The following is a 14,236-nucleotide window of genomic DNA, read 5'->3' as shown; positions in this document are numbered from 1 at the left end:
GGTTCCTGTACAGGTATTTGTGAGAATCCGGTACTCTGTAGTACCGGTCAGGTTTAGCTGGAACAGGAGGTAGGGCATCAGGGGCTAAACTGGATTCAAGGAAATCATCATCCACCATTTCTAGAATAGGAGGGATGGCCAGGGGTCTGTGCTGGGGCAGGTCTAGAAACTCTCTAAGTCGTTTCTTTGACTGTGGGTAGCCCTCAGATTTCCATTGAAAATGTTCCCTGAGGGAGTGGAGGGTTTTCCTGAAGGAGAGGTCCTCTAGAGGGGAGGCAGAGGGGATGGATTCCTCTGCATCTGAATCCTCAAACAAGTAAGGGCTGCTGTTCCTCTTCAAAGGCAGAATAATCTGATTCCTCAGACTCTTGGTCTGTCAATTTCCAATATCAATACCAATACCCCAGAAGGGGTTAGTAATAGTCACAGATAGGAGAGAGAGAAAACCAGGGGGCTGGAGGGAGGGAAACCAGGACTGCAACAGTGAATACACTCGAACATCTGCATTTATGGTAAGTGTACACAACTGTACTATGTTCGTGTTTTACTGTTGCAGTCATCACACTTGGGTGGATTCCCAAAGCTGAAGAAAGGTGGAGGCAGTCAAGAAGAGTTAGGGTTGGCTAGTATGCCTTGCAGGACTGCTGTAGCAAATCCTGCCCTGGATTTGGAAAAGATAGGCAAGGTGGTAATGCTTGGTGAAGGTGTGTACAGAACTCTAGGTAGCAGCCTCCACAATGTCCCTGGTAAGGACTCCATTGAGAAATGCTATAGAGGTAGATGTTGCCCTAGTGGAATGTGTTCTGACCCCCCGAGGGGTTGGTTTACCATGGAGCTTGTAGCAGAAATGGATGCTGTGTGCTATTCATTTGGAAAGAGTTTGCTTTGAAATGGCCTTGCCCTCTGCCCCTGTTGCAAAGCTGACTAGAAACTGGTCAGATTTTCTGAAGGGCTTAGTCTTATCAAGGTAGAACCTGAGCTGTCTGTGCAAGTCCGAGGAGTGCAGGACCCTTTCCACTTTATTTTGAGGATTAGGGAAGAAGGTTTGCAAATGGATGGATTGACTGAGCGCCACACTGGACACCACTTTACCCATAAAGGAAGGGTTAGTCCTGAGGGAAGCCCTGTCAGAATGAAAAATAATGAAGGGTTCCACAGCCATCAGTGCTTGTAGCTCAGACACTCTTCTAGCTGAAGTGATGGCTAGAAGCAAGGCTGTTTTCCAAGAGAGGAATTTTAACTATGCTGATGCAGCAGGTTCAAAGCGGGGAAGTGTGAGCTTTTCCAGTACAAAGTTAAGGTCTCAAGCAGGGGTGGGTGCTGTCCTTGGGGGCCTTAAATTGTTTGCCCCTCTCACGCACTGTTTGATAAGAGGGTGTGAGAATAGAGGTGATTCAGTGTTGTAATGAGCAGAAATAGCTGAGGCATGTATCTTAATGGAGGAGGAGGAGGACAGGCCTTCGTGGAGTAGATCTGCTAAGTAATCCAGGATAAGAGGCAGACACGGCAGTGTTGAAAGGAGGGGCAGAGGGGGAAAGGCACAGGTTGAGAGATTTACCCACTGAAAAGATAGGGCCATCCACTTACCAGGCCCTGCTGTGAGGATTCCTGGTGCAGAATTTGCTGAGCTGGTGGTTGTAGGGGGAGGCAAAGAGATCCACCTCTGGGGTTCCCCATTTCTGAATCAGAAGGTTGAAGGTGCTGTGCTCCAATTGCCACTGGTGTGGGTCTAGGAAATTTCTGCTTAAGTCGTCTGCCAGTAAGTTTTGTCTGGCAGGAATTGAGCTTCAGATGGACTTGACTGTCCAAGGCTGTGCTCCACAGGGCCATGGCTAGCCTGCAGAGTGGGTAGGAAAGGGTTCCCCCCTGCTTGTTGTTGTACCACACAACCGTGGTGTTGTCTGTTTCTATTAGCAGTTGTCCTGGAAAGATTCCGTACCTGAAAGCTGTCAGGGCATTCTGTATAGCTAGCATCTCTTTTTGGTTGATGTGCAGATGAATTTGACTTGAGCTCCAGTGGCCCTGAATACATATTCTGTCCATGTGTGAGCTCCAGTGGCCCTAAATACATATTCCGTCCATGTGTGCCCCCCCCCCCCAGGCATAGTCTGATGCATCCGTAGTTAGGGTCTGGGTGGCTTGGGGTTGATTAAATGGCAGTCCCTTGTTGTGGTTGCATGCTTCTGCCCACCAGAGGAACTCTGTCCTTAGACAGGGTATGATGGGAATGACTGCTTCCAGGTCCTGAGAATGTTGGCACCAAAGACTTTTTAAGTACAATTGGAGTTTCCTCATATGCAGTCTTGCATATGGAATCAGCAGTACAAATGAGGCCATGAACCCTAGGGCTTGCAGTATTTTTCTTGCAGATAACTGGGTTCTGGTGGCCATTTGTTTGAAGTAGTCTGTCAGATAGACTTGTTTTTCTGAAGTGAGGAATGCCATCTGGGAAGTTGTGTCCAAGCTTGCTCCCAGGAATACAATCTTTTGACTGGGTACCAGTTTTGATTTCTTTTCGTTAATGGTGTACCCCAAGGAAGTGAGAAGGTTTTTCACAAATGTTAGATGCTACAGCGGCAATTCCTGAAGGTCCGCCTGAATCAGGCAGTCATCCAAGTATGGGTAAATTTGGATATTTGTCTGCCTGCAGTATGCAATGGCAGGAGCCAGGCATTTTGTGAATACTCTGGGCATACTAGATAAGCCAGAGGGAAGTGCAGAGAACTGATAATGCATAGACCCTGCCCTGAAACTTAGATACTTCCTGCATGATTCCCTTATGGGGATATGCAGATAGGCTTCTAGGGTGACTAACCAGGCATCCTTGGCTAGCATAGGAAGAAGCTGTTGCAGGATAAACATTCTGAATGTTGGTACCACCAGGAAGGTGTTGAGAATGGAAAGCTCCAGGATTGGGCGCCAAGAGCCCACTTTCCTGGGTACCATGTAGAGTCTGGAGTAGAATCCTTGACCTCTCTGTTCTACTGGAACCGGCTGAATAGCTCTGATATTGAGCAGGGAAAGTACTTGGTTTTGAGCTTCTGCCCACTGGTTTGGAGGAAGGTCTGGAAACCCACTTGGGGTTGGTAGTGAATGAAAATAAAATTTGTACCCCTGGGATCTAGAATGTTGAGGACCCACCGGTCCTGAGTGATGGACATCCAGTTTTTTTTTGCATGAAGGGCAAGTTTTCCTCCTAGGGGCACAAGCAATTGGGCAGGGCTGGGGAGTGGAGTAAAGACGTCATTGTGAGTTTTTTCTGTAAGGAGGTGGCTTACCACTCCCTGCTTTAGGAGTGGGGGCACTCCATTGCTTAGATCTCTACATACCTTGAGACTGTAGTCTGGGTGATCCATTTCCCCTGGATCTGGTTTGAGAAGGCCTGGAGGGGGCTGGGAAAGGACCAGTGTTTGGAAGGGCAATGCCTACTGAATCTAGGGGGTTGCAGCACTTGTAAGAATTCTTTAACAGTCTGCATAAACTTAGCTTTTTCTTCCATCTTTTTAAGAACCTCTTCTGCTTTGGTGCCAAACAGACAGTCCTTATTCAAAGGAGTGTCTAATAACTTTGATTTGACAAGGTCTGGCAAGGTCTGCTCCTTCAGCCAAGCATATCTTCTCACTACAGAGCCAGTGACACCTGCCCGGCAAGATGCTTCTAGGGCGTCAAGCCACACTGCAAAGTATGCTTGCTGACTTGGCTTGCAGAGTGCATAAGCTCCTGCAATTCTTTATTTTCTGCACAGTCTGAAAAGGTTGCCACTTTTTGTTTAATAAGTTCCATAATATGTTGCTGGTACTTCAGCATGTGAAACTGACAATTCACTGCCCTAATAGCAAGAGATGCAGAGATATACACCTTCTTACCCCATATGTCCAAAGCTCTGGAATCCCTGTCCGAAGGGGTGGGATTCTTGGCTGTAGTAGTCTTGATACCTTAAGGCCCCTGGGAAATGATCTCTGGGTCAGCAGTAGGATTCTTGAAAAGAAATTTGTGAGTGTCAGGTACTCTGTAGTACCTGTCTGGTTTCCTAGGGCAGGAGGTAAAGTGTCATGAGTACGACTGGATTCCATAAAAACATCATCCACAGCATCCAGGACAGGGGGTATTGCTAAGGGCCTGTGTTAAGGCAACTCTTGAAATTTTCTGAGTCTCTTTTTGGACTGAGGATAGTCTTGGCATTCCCAGTAGAAATGCTCTCGTACGGTATGCAAGGTTTAACCAAAAGAAAAATCCTCTGGAGGGGAGGCAGAGGGAATTGATTCCTCTGCATCTGAATCCTCATAAGCAGATAAGGGCATGTCTTCATAATCAGAAATTTCAGTCTCATCGGACTCCTGGTCTGTAGAAGCTGAAGGGGACTGGACTGTGTTCTCTTAGCAGGGAAAGGCCGACTTCCCCTAATCAGCGTAATAATGTCTTCAGCCATTCTAAGCATTTGTGCAAATAATCCCAAAAAGTAAGGCAGAAAAAATGCTGGTAAGGCGAGCACAGCCAACAGATATGTAAAATACTAAGGTTTTAATGCAGAGATACGCAAGCGCTTTTACGGTATAACCTTACCGCTTCATCAGACAACCATAACAACTCATATTACAGCTCTTGTACAGATGACATCACTCCAATTAAGTTCTGCACCAATAAAATCAAACAAAGGACAAACACAAAAAAATGATCTCTCAATCACGTAAATTAAAGATATAACCCCCAAATGAAAGCCTTCATTTTAAAACTAAATATAAAAAACACAATATCTGGATCAAGTTATCTGAACAGAAACTATAGTACAAAAATAAACATCTCACAAAAGGAACTGTTTATACATAACATTCTATCCTAATAGTAAACAGATAACCATTCACTTGAACCGTTTCTTTCTCAGTAATGGCTTCAGTGGGATATTGTCATTTAACCCCACGGTCAGATGGACCCCAGCCTCAAGATCCACTCTAATTCAACCACCTCAGTGCGAGTTACTACATCTCTCTACAATCAATCTCCACACTAAGAACCATACCAAACTCAGAAAACTTCAAAACACAACTATTCAAACACCTGTCCACTAAATGGAAATGTACCTGCCTTCACCCAACCTAATCCAAGGGGGTTCTCGCTCTGGTTCCCAAGCTCTACAACTATCACAGTTATCTTCCTATGAGCCTAAGCTCTCAATTTCTATAGCTTCTCTCTAAGCTCTCACCTCCTACAGCTATCACAGCCCAACCTTGTAAATATTGTAAATAGTATTCTACTGTTGACGTGTGTATGTAAAGCGTATTTACATTTTCTTAAAAGGTTTGTATGTAAACGGTTTCCACACATAACCCACATCTGTTTTCCTCAAATGAAACTGTGTGATCCCTACCTTCAAGCTTAATGAATTTGTTAACTATGCATGATATTAAATGCATTTATGAGCAACTATTCTACATAAGATCTTTAATATTAACTAATCATTTGTATCTAAATTTTATAATGCATCTTGGAGCTTTTCTCCCCGGGCCTCCACTGAAAATGGGTCAATTCAGCCCAGTGGACTTCACCGGTAATCAAATTGCAAACAAATAAAATAAATAAATAAATCACCCCCACATAAATTGGGACTAGTGACATGCAGTACCTGAAAGACAAAAATGTGTTCAGGACCTGTGGGCAAGACATGCTTAGCTAAAGCACTGAAGTCATGCCCCTTGTTAATACATGTGGGTCCCTAATCCTCTCCTTCAAGCTCCTATTGGCCCTACTTACATAAAAATAAAAGCAATGTCGGCAGTGAGCAAGATAAACCACGTCTAGCATTACAGTCGGCAGATGCCCTAATCCTCTACAAGTGACCGGTAACAGGATGTGTAAAACACCTGGCTTCATCTATACAATGACAAAAATTGCATTTGTTGCACTTAGACGTGCCCATACACTGTGGAGGTACAGGGATGTCATGCCGAGGGAAGCTTAACTGTTGCTTCAAGTTGCGTTGATTCTTGTATATAAATCTGGGGCCATCCCTCAATAGATCTAAACACCTGTTATCAGTCTGCAGTACGTGCCAATTCCTAATGACTATATCCTTCACAATGTCAATGCCCTGCGAGTATGTCAATATTATGGAAGGACAACTATTCCACTCCATAGATTTCACAAAGGGTTTATGACCATCAGAAAAATATGGGCAGGCCCTACCGTCACGTTCACTAATTACTTCAGCACAAGCTCGATCTATCTCACTTTGAGCATAACCTCTGGACATAAATTCATTTTTCAAATCAAGCTTGTATCAAAGTCCAGCGCAGTGCAAGATAATCGTGAGATTCTAAAAGCCTGTCCTTTAACGATGTTCCCAAATATATGGTGGGAGTGCATGCTCTGCCTATGAAGATAAGATGGCCTGCACCATTCTTTCCTGTGCATTTTAGTTATTAATCTCCCACCTTCCATCCGGATAATAACATCCAGAAAATCAATACTTTCCACAGAGCAAGATAACGTGAATTTCAAGAAGTCACTACTATCGTTCAAAGAGTGAAGGAATCCATCAAGGTCATGTCTGTTGCCATGCCAACCAATAAACATGTCATCAACAAAACATCTGTATATGACTATGTGATCTCTGTTGATTCACTACATGCTGCTGTTCCCATTCAGACATGACCAAGTTGGCATATGAATTAGCACAACTGGTTTCCAATTGCTACCCCAGATTGCTGCCAAAAGCACTTGTCTTGAAACATAAAAATGTTATTTCAAGAACTAACACCAATAACAGGCATAAAAAAAATCAACCTTTTTGATGTCAAACTTGTTGCTTCTGATCAAAGCTGCTCTAACCATACCAATTCCTTCCTGATTAGGAATACAAGTAAACAAGGATACAAAATTCATTGTTGCTAAAAGCTGAATGGTAGAAGCATTCTTGTCATTAGTCACTCTATATAGGTCTCTTAAAAAACTCTGTGTCCTTAAGTAAAATGTCACATCTCAAGAACTGTACGTAGCTGTTTGTCCAAACATATGGACATGGCTTAACCAGCCACTACCAGCTACAATAGGTCTAAATGCTGGTGAAATGGGGTGCTTGTGGATGTTAGGTAAACCATGAATTTGTAGAATAACTGGAAATTCAGTAACAAAATATTCCAAAAGTTCCTTCACGAACAAACCTAATTTAAAACATTCAAATAAACAATTACCCACACATGTTTTCATAAAGCCTACTATGTCTACATCTACCCTTGCATATACATTACTATCTAATAACATCTCAGTCATCCTGTGGTAATGTTGTTTGTCTTTCGGCTTTTTCCCGGTAAGGGGTCGCCACAGTGGAACTCCAGTCCGCTAATGATTGGCAGTAGATTTTTTTTTAATGAAACGACGAGGTGCCAGCTCGACATCTAACCTTCAACGAAGGCATGCCCATTTATGCACACGTCTTTTGAACGCTACACAACCGTGGGGAGGACATGCAGACTCCACACAGAAGGCACTCCCAAGCCAAGCCACATTCATCTTGTGGTAATAATAAACAAAATCTAAAATCACTATAAAACCGCCCTTATCAGCTGGGCAAATAACTACTGTTTCATTCTTAATCAAATCACTCAATGCTTGTTGTTCTAATTTCATCAAATTATTACAGCAACTCACTTTAACTTTCTCCATAGCTGCGTACATTTCTTCTTCACATACAGATAATAAAACATTAAGTGCTGGTGAAAAAGCAGGTGTAAAAGTACTGGGTTTTCTAAAAACCTTCGGCTCATTCAATATTCTCTCAGTCATATGTGATTGAGCATGAGACAACATTCGTAATGACAGATTACATACAAACGCAAATTAATCATGGAGTCAATGAAATCTACCTTAGCTGTGGGTATAAATGTCAGCCCCTTGGATAAAACCGAAAATTCATGCTGCGTTAACATGTTAAGTCATTGCCTCCATTCCCCACATCTTCTTTAGAGAACGTTTCTGATGGGTGGAGGGCAAATCTTTGCGTTTCTGTCCCTAATGTGAAACGTTCTCGAATGATGGTTTCCTTCCTATGCGAAAAGGGAGAGGTAAGGCTGGAAAATCTAGCAGAGTCTGCGATGGTAAAATTTTCCTTCTCACAACAGGACCCAAATCGGTGGAGTTAACTGGTTCATTGTTATTTCCCCCTGGGATCTCTGTAGTTAGTGTAGAATAGAGTGAAGGGTGAAGTTCCATTGAAACCACGCCAGTACGCTGATCGTCAAGCGTTGCAGTAGTGTTAGACGAATCACCATTGGTCCCCTCAGTGGAATTCAAACATTCAGTTGAAGATACCACTTCCCACTGAACTATGCCCTCACTGATAGTAGAATTATCTGTATTAGCAATTCTGGTTACAGCATGCTGTGATCTTGGCCAGGCGAAAACATGCCGATTCCGAAAATCATTAATATCTCAAACCAGTTTCCTTTTTACATTAAGCAAACGTCGCTCATAAGCATCCACCTTCTCAATAGCATCATTTTGGAAAATGTATGAAGCGTCCAGACCCTGACATTGAGTTAGTTCACACTGTCCCTCACCAATCTGTTTAGTCAACTCAATCTCCATAGGTATGAAGAAATGTCCCTCACCAATCTGTTTAGTCAACTCAATCTCCATAGGTATGAAGAAATCTATTAAAAGTTTGAAAGAGGCACATCCTGTCTCAAGATTGATCTTTTGCCACTGTGCTAAAAGATCAGGATACGTATTCCCATACGTCACCATATTCATAACACGAAGACCTCTCGGAATAATATTATGCTCCAGACATGTCTCTAAATGGAACCACTGGCACTGTAGTCTCTTGAATTTGTAGAGATTATTTTCCAAGTTCTTTTTCACAGCATGAGCCATATTTTGCATCATGCTCGGAATATTCTGTTCGGTTTCCAGCTGTAATTCACCTATACAAAGCGGATTCTGCTGTACATGCAAAAAATCATGTAGCCTGTTAGTCACAGTCAGGTTTCCCAAACCTAAAGCATTTTCTGCCATAGCAGCAAACTATATCAAGACAAACGAACAAACCCCAACGGCACCAAATCAAACTGTGTAAATAATCCCAAGAAGTAAGGCAGAAAAAATGCTGGTAATAAAAAGGCGAGCACAGCCAACAGATATGTAAAATACTAAGGTTTTAATGCAGAGATATGCAAGCGTTTTCATGGTATAACCTTGCCGTTTCACCAGACAACCATAACAACGCATATTACAGCTCTTATACAGATGACCTCACTCCAATTAAGTTCTGCACCAATAAAATCAAACAACATAAAGGACAAACAAAAAATTATCTCTCAATCACGTAAATTAAAGATACAAACCCCCAAATGAAATCCCTTATTTTAAAACTAAATACAAAAACCACAATATATGGATCAAGTTATCTGAACAGTAAAACTATAGTACAAAAACAAACATCTCACAGAAGGAACTGTTTATACATAATACTATTCTATCCTAATAGTAAATCGATAACCATTCACTTGAGCCGTTTGTTTCTCAGTAACGGCTTCAGTGGGATACTGTCATTAAACCCCTTGGCGAGATGTGCCCCCAGCCTCAAGATCCATTCCAACTCAACCACTTCAGTGCGAGTTACTATATCACCCCCATGTAAATTGGGAATAATGACATGCAGTACCTGAAAGACAAAAATGTGTTCAGGACCTGTGGACAAGACATGCTTAGCTAAAGCACTGAAGTCATGCCCCTTCTTAATACAATACATGTGGTCCCTAATCCTCTCCCTCAAGCTCCTACTGGTCTTACCTACATAAAAATAAAAGCAATGTTGGCAGTGAGCAAGATAAACCACATGTCTAGTACGGCAGTTGGCAGATGCCCTAATCCTCCACAAGTGGCCAGTAACTGGATGTCTAAAAAACCTGGATTCATCTATACAATGACAAAAATTGCATTTGTTGGACTTAGATGTGCCCATAGACTGTGGAGGTACAGTGATGTCATGCCGAGGGAAGCACAACTGCTGCTTCAAGTTACGTTGATTCTTGTATATAAATCTGGGGCCATCCTTCAATAGATCTGAACACCTGTTATCAGTGTGCAGTCAGTGCCAATTTCTAATGACTATATCCTTCACAATGTCAATACCCTGGGAGTATGTCAATATTATGGAAGCTCAACTATTCCTCTCCATAGATTTCACAAAGGGTTTATGACTATCAGAAAAATATGGGCAGACCCTACCCTCACGTTCACCAATTACTTTAGCACAAGCTCGATCTACCTCACTTTGAGCATAACCTCAGGACATACCCAATTTATTTTTCAAATCAACTAAACTTATATCAAAGTCCAGCATAGTGCAAGGCAATCGTGAGATTCTAAAAGCCTGTTCTTTAATGATGTTCCCAAATATATGGTGGGGGTGCATGCTCTGCCTATGAAGATAAGATGGCCTGCAGCATTCTTTCCTGTGCATTTTGTTTAGTTATCTCCCACCTTCCATCCGGATATTAACATCCAGAAAATCAATACCTTCCACAGAGCAAGATAACGTTAATTTCAAAAAGTCACTACTGTTGTTCAAATAGTGAAGGAATCCATCAAGGTCATGTCTGTTGCCATACCAACCAATAAACACGTCATCAACAAAACGTCTGCATATGACTATGTTATCTCTGTTGATTCACTACATGCTGCTGTTCCCATTCAGACATGACCAAGTTGGCATATGAATTAGCACAACTGGTTTCCAATTGCTACCCAAGATTGCTGCCAAAAGCACTTGTCCTGAAACATAAAAAGGTTATGTTCAAGAACTAACTCCAATAACAGGCATAAAAAATCAACCTGCCTGATGTCAAACTTGTTGCTTCTGATCAAAGCTGCTCTAACCATACCAATTTATTCCGGATTAGGAATACAAGTAAACAAGGATACAACATCCATTGTCACTAAAAGCTGAATGGTACAAGCATTCCTGTCATTAGTCACTCTATATAGGTCTCTTGAAAAAATTCTCAGTGTCCTTAAGTACAATGTCACTCATCTCAAGAAATGTATGTAGCTGTTTGTGCAAATATGGACATGGCTTCAGTTAACCAGCCACTATCAGCTACAGTTGGTCTAAATGCTGGTAAAGTGGGGTGCTTGTGGATCTTAGGCAAGCCATGCATTTGTGGAATAACTGGAAAGTCAGTAACGAAATATTCCAAAAGTTCCTTCGTGAATAAACCTAATTTAACACATTCAAATAAACAATTATCCACATGTGTTTTCATAGAGCCTACTATATCTACATCTACCCTTGCACAAGGTAGAGACATCAACAGGTTCCATAGTCTAGAAGTCTCGCGGCTTAATGGAGTCCGAATGGGTCTCAGTAGAGGCCTGCGAATCCACTGAAGTGGGCATCAGGGGCTGCGAAAGCGCCTCACTGAGTACCAGCAGACTGGCGGCTAGCTTAACGGAAGCATTGTTGTCAGTTTTAGACCTATGCGGTCTTGTCTATCTTTACTTTTTTTGGAATATCGGTGGATGGATGGCTTATCGAAGCCATTTCAGAATACAGAGATCGAGAGTGAAAGAATTTAGCGACAAAGAGACCATGATGACAAATGGTTCAGGCATTAAATAAGGCACAAAACCAACAGTGAGGGATGTCGTGGTCCGGGCCTAAACAGGTGATGCAGTAAGAATGAAAATCTCTGAGGTATTTGCTTTCCACTGGCAAGACAATTGTTAACTTTTTCTGACATCGGTTAGAGCAAGAAAAAAGGATCCCCAATGGGGTACTTAGCTTTAGAAGACTTCAGGATTATTAAATTTGCAAACAAAAATTCAGGTAGCGGCTGACCGGCACTAGCGAACTGCTTCTGCTTCGCGCTCCTTGGCAAGAAAAACTGATGTAATGGCGTCAGCTGCCCATTTTTATACCCCTGACGACCTGACATCAGTCCTGGAGCGACAGCATCCGACGCAGAAATACTAAGTCTCTGGCATTCAGGCCGACTGAGGGCTACCTGCAGGCAGATAACCCAAGTGTGATGCTGCAACAGTGAAACATGAACATCAGGTCTAAGAGATACCCCACTTGTACCCAGATCTAGGAACACCTCTCTTGACAGCATCCATTCATGGCTGTCTGAGGTTGTTCTGCTTAGAGAATTTGCCTGAGAGTTGTGCTGGGAAGGGATGTAGGCTGCCTGGAGGGAGATTCCCTGTGAGATAGCCAGATCCCAAACCTGTAGAGCTAATCTGCACAGGAGGTAGGACTTTGTCCCTCCTTGCTTGTTCAGGTACCACATCACTGTGGTGTTGTCTGTAAAGATTTTTAGGAGGTCCCGCTGGAGGTAAGATAGGAAGGCCTGCAGGGCTAGGAATATTGCTATAATTTCTCTGATGTTGATGTGCATTTGTTTGTGTCTGTCTGTCCACAAACCTTGCACTGCCCTTGGACCCAGAGTTGCCCCCCAGCCCAGAATTGAGGCATCTGTGTGCATGATCTGGGAAGGAGTGGGCATTTGCAGGGGCATGCCTGGATTCTGGGCAACTTGGGCAAGCCATTTTAATTCTTGGTGAAGATAAGGGAGGAGTGGTACCCTGAAATCTAGAGGATGCGAGTGCTGGGTCCACACCGAGCGAAGATACCATTGAAATTTTCTCATGTGTAACCTCGCTAGGGGTAACAGGGGTATAGTAGCTGCCATGTACTACAGAAGTCTTAGGAATTCCCTCGGAGGCAGGGCTGTTAAATGGAGGGCAGCTTGAAAGTGGTGGGAGAGGGACACCACTTTCTCCCCTGGGAGGGAGGCCATGCTGTCTGTCCTGATTATGCATCCCAGGAAGACAATGTCCTGTGTAGGATGGAGTTGGGGCTTTGGGTAAATTATCATGAACCCTAGTGACTGCAGCAGGTGCAGGAGGTCCTTAGTGTGAACAATGAGGGTCTGTCTGCTGCTTGAATGAATAGGTAGTCTAGGTATGGAGATAATTGTATTCTCGTTGTCCTGCAGTAGGCAATGACTGTAGCTAGGCACTTCGTGAATACCCTTGGGGCAGTGGACAGCCCAAAAGGCAATGCACAGAAATGAAAATGAGTGGTGCCTGCTATAAATCTGAGATATTTCCTGGAGGTAGGCTTTATGGGGATGTGGAGGTAGGCCTCCTTTATGTCCAGGCTTATCATGAAGGCCCGAGGGAGAATGAGGGGAAACAGAGTGGGTGAGGTGAGCATCCTAAAGGAGGGAACCTTTAAGAAAAGGTTGAGGAGGGGACCTTTAAGAAAAGGTTGAGGTGGGAGAGATCTAGGATGGGCCTCCACGGTCCTTCCTTTCTGGACACCAGAAAGATTCTTGAGTAGAAACTTTTCCCTTGAACAGGGGGGGGACAGATTCTATGGTGCCTTGTAGAAGCAGTTTGTTTAAGACCTGAGGTAGGAGAAATTGTTGCGATGTGGGAGGGGTTGGGATAGGTAGCCTTGGAGGAGGAGTGATCCAAGTCATAAAGTATCCATCCTTCAGGATGGACAAGACCCATTTGTCTGTTATTAGGGACCAGGCAAGGAGACAGTGAGAGACACGGATGGACAAGGGGGGTGTTGGTAGGAGGAGGAGGGAGGTTGGCAGGCAGTCAGACACTGCCTGCCCTGTCTGGTGTGGACGGCCTTTGGCCAGAGGCCTGAGCAGTTCTTGGAAGGGCAGATTGTTTCCTTGGTGGCCTTCTGGACCTAGGGGGGGCTGAAGGTCTTGATGCCTTTCTTATAAATTGTGTCTTAGCTGGGAAGTTTCTCTGGAACTTTGGGATTGGAGAGACAAGGAGGTGCTTGAGGTCTTGAAGTTCTCTCACTTTTTGCTGGAAAGACTTGAAAAGATCGGCCACCTTAGCACCAAAGAGGGCCGAATGGTCCAAGGGGCCATCCAGGAGTTAAAGTTATTGGGGAGAGGCTGCAGGCGTAGCCAGGAATACCTTCTTAGTACGGATACAGATGCTGATGCAACTGATCTGGCTGAGGCCTCCACTGCATTGTATGCAGACCTAAGGGAATGCTTGTTCATTTGTGAGACAAAGCAGACTAAGGAAGACAGGGATGATTTAGCAGCACAGTCAGGAATATCACTGAGTTCTTTGGAGGCTTTGCCCAGAAGGGCCAGAGAGTACTTGGCCATGTGAGACTGGTAATTTGTAGCCCTAAAGGTCAGGGTAGCAGAGGTATAAATCTTTTCCTCCACCTTTCCATGGGCTTGCTGTCCTTATC

At 43.7% G+C, this 14,236-nt stretch overlaps 1 protein-coding gene across 1 annotated transcript in view; it reads right to left on the bottom strand.

The window, feature by feature from the left end:
* The window catches only part of ZSWIM5 (zinc finger SWIM-type containing 5), a 1,363,657-nt gene that overhangs the window by 99,832 nt on the left and 1,249,589 nt on the right, over window positions 1–14,236 (bottom strand). The gene's annotated exons all lie outside the window — the stretch shown is intronic.

The sequence above is a fragment of the Protopterus annectens genome, chromosome 10.part0 (genome assembly GCF_019279795.1).
Source record: "Protopterus annectens isolate FY-2018-M chromosome 10.part0, PAN1.0, whole genome shotgun sequence".
Taxonomy (NCBI): Eukaryota; Metazoa; Chordata; order Ceratodontiformes; family Protopteridae; genus Protopterus; species Protopterus annectens.
The sequence above is the reverse complement of the archived record's forward strand: the minus strand, read 5'-3'. Positions and strand labels throughout refer to the sequence as shown.